Raw genomic sequence first — 3,598 nt, forward strand, 5'->3', positions numbered from 1 at the left:
GTGACTCTGTGTATTCCGTCCATCTTCTCTTGATGCTTTCTGCATCATTCAATAATTTGCCCTATAACGAAAGTCAATAATGAAAGTTCATGCTTGAATTTTTTCTCAGTTCCCCCAGCTTGAGAAATACTTGGCATGTTCTTCCTTTTTGGTTTTCTGATTCCAGATATTTACACATTTTGTTGTAATATTTGGCTTTATCCTCTCAATCAGATCTTTGAAATTTTCTGTTCAGCTCTTGGACCTCCTCAGGTCTTCCATTTGTTTTAGCATCTCTACGCTGGAACGCAAGTTTCAGTGTCTCTTCTGACATCCATTTTGATCTCTTTCTTCTGTCTTTTCTTCTCAATGACTATTTGTTTTCTTCATGTATGATGTTCTTGATGTCATCCCACAATTCTTGTAGTCTTCGGCCTTTAGTATTGTATCAAGTCTGTTTTTCAAATGATCTCTAAATCAGGTGGGATATATACAAGGTCATATTTTGGCTCTCGTGAACTTGTTTTCATTTTCTTCAGCTTCAGTTTGAATTTGCATATGAGTAATTGATGGTCTGTTCCACAGTCTGCCCCTGTGTTTGTTTTCACTGATGATATGGAGCTTTTCCATCCTCTCTTTCCACAGATGTAGTCAATTTGATTTCTATGTGTTCGATCTGGTGAGGTCCATGTGTATAGTCGTCTCTTATGCTGTCTAAAGAAGGTATTTGAAATGAACAAATAATTGGTGTTTGCAAATTTCTATCATGCGTTCTCCAGCATCATTTCTGTCACCAAGGCCATGTTTTCCAACCACTGATCCTTCCTCTTTGCTCCCAACCTTTGCATTCCAATCACCAGTAATGGTCAATACATCTTGACTGCATGTTTGATCTATTTCAGATGGAAGAAGTTGGTAGAATTCTTCTATTTCATCCTCACTGGCTTTAGTGGTTAGTGCATAAGTTTGAATAATAGTGATATTAACTAGGCTTTCTTGTAGGTGCAAGGATATTATCCTATCACAGAGAGCATTGTACCTCATGAATGATCTGGATATACTCCTTTTGACAGTGAATGCAGCACCATTCCTTTTCAATTTGTCATTCCTGACATAGTAAACCATGTGATTGTCAGATTCAGAATGACCAATACCAGTCCATTTCAGCTCACTTATGCTAAGATATCTATGTTTATGCGTTCAATTTCATTTTTGACGATTTCGAGTTTTCCTAGATTTCATACATTCCATGGTCTGATATTCAGTGGATATTTACCGTTGTTTCTCTTCATTCTGAGCTGTGTCCAATCTGAAAATGCGGGTCCTGTGGCCTTTTCTCACTCCGGCTTTACTCCATTCACGTTATCACTGTCAACTCTACTTTGAGGAGGCAGCTCTTCCTCAGTCGCATTTTGAGTGCCTTCCAACCTGAGGGGCTCATTTTCTGTCACTATATCTGACAGTATTTCTCTGCTATTCATAAGGTTTTCAGTGACGAAATACTTGGAAGTAGTTTGTCACTCTTTCTTCCTACTCTGTCTTTGTCTGGAAGCTCATCTAAAACCTATCCACCATGGGTGACCCTGCTGCTAAATAAAATACTGGTGGCATAGCTTTCAGAATCACAGCAACTCACAAGCCACCACAGTACGACAAACTGACAGATGAGTGGTGGTGGTTTGGTTTTAAGTGGATACTGTCACTTTAAATTATAGTTAAATTATATTTGTGCACAATATATACAGAATAGTACACAGAGATATAATAAATCCTATTAAACAAAGTAAACCACATCATAGCCTTGCCCATCTTTGTTGTTGTTGTTGTTAAGTGCTGTTGAGTCAGTTCCAACCCATAGTAACCCTGTAGAGGACTTCTGAGGAGCATCTGGTGAGCTTGAACCACTGACCTTGCAGTTAAAATGGCTTTCCAGTCTGGCGCATTAACTCACAGTGCCATACTTGGCACCACTACGTTGGTTGACATAAACAGGGCAACTCTGGTCATATATTTAGCTATAGAGATAGATGCCTGGCTGAGTTCTTTAGGACTTTATTAAGGCAAGGCAATAATTAAATAAATATGCACATATTTTATAAAACAAGCTATCAGTAATAGCTTTAGACACTAAATAATAATCTAATTTATGGATCAAAGTATAGGCTTTGGAATCAAAGAGATATAGGTTTGAGTTACAACTTTATTAATTATTAAATTATAAACTGATTTGAGTCTCAGTTTTGTTCACTGTAAAATGGATCTATTTAACCTATATCATTGTTGTTGTAAGGTGTCACCAAGTCAACTCTGACTCATAAGAACCCTGTGTACAACAGAATGAAACGTTTCCATCCTTGCAATTATTGTTACACTTGAGCCCATTGCTGCTGCCACTGTGCCAATCCCTCTAGTTACGGGACCTCCTCCTCCAACTGTTATCTTTGCTATTGAACACTTTAAAGTGGTCTTGCTTAGCAGATTTGCCAAATGTAATACAGCATGTAATTTTTTGACTGCTGCTTCTATGAGTGTTGTTTGTGAATACAAGGAAAACTAAGTTTTAGCCAATTTCAGTCTTTCCTCCATTTATTGGTTCAGTTGTGAGGATTTTTGTGTTTTTTACATTGATGTGCAAACCATACTGAAGGCTGTGGTCTTTGATCTTCATCATTAAGTATTTTAGTTCTTTTGTTTCCAGCAAGTAAGTTTGTATCATCTACGTATCACAGGCTGTTAATGAGTTGCCCTCTATTTTTAATGCCAGGTTCTTTTTCATATAGTCCAGCTTCTCAGATTATTTGCTCAGCATAAAGATTGAATAAGCATAGTGAAAGATTACAACCTTGATGCACACCTTCCCTGATTTTAAACCATTCAGTGTTCCCAGGTTCTATTCTAACAACTGCCTTTCGGTCAATGTACAGGTTCTTCATAGTCAAAATTAAGAGTTCTTAAATATCCATTGTTTAAAATACTGTTAATAGTTTATTGTTATTCTCACAGTCAAAAATCTTTGCATACCCAATAAAACACAAGTAAGCGTCTCTCTGGTATTCTGTACTTTCATTTAAATTCCATCTGACATTAGCAATGATATCCCTGTTCCATGTCCTCTATTAAATCTGGCTTGAATTTCTGACAGTTCCCTGTTGATGTACTGTTACAACCATTTTGAACTATTTTCAGTGGTATTTTACTTGCCTGTGATATTTATTAATGGTGTTGTTTAATGATTTCCGCATTCCAGTGGGCACATCTCTTTAGAATGTGTACAAATACGGATTTCTTACAATTGTGTGGCTAGGTAGCTGTCTTCCAAATTTCTTGGCATAGATGAGTGAGTACTTACAGTGCTTCATCAGTTTGTTGAAATATTTCAATTTGTATTCCGTCATTTCTTGGAGCCTTGATTTTTGCCAGTGCCTTACTACAGCTTGGGCTTCTTCCTTCAGTATCATTGTTTCTGTATCATATACGTTTGCTACCTCTTGAAAACGGTGAACATTAACCATTTATTTCTGGTATAGTGACTGTGCAGTCTTTCCATCTTTGGATACTTCCTGCATCATTCACTATTTTTCATTAGAATGAGTATGTTGTTGTTATGTGCCACGGAGTC

This window comes from Chrysochloris asiatica, unplaced genomic scaffold (genome assembly GCF_000296735.1).
Source record: "Chrysochloris asiatica unplaced genomic scaffold, ChrAsi1.0 scaffold00032, whole genome shotgun sequence".
Classification (NCBI taxonomy): domain Eukaryota; kingdom Metazoa; phylum Chordata; class Mammalia; order Afrosoricida; family Chrysochloridae; genus Chrysochloris; species Chrysochloris asiatica.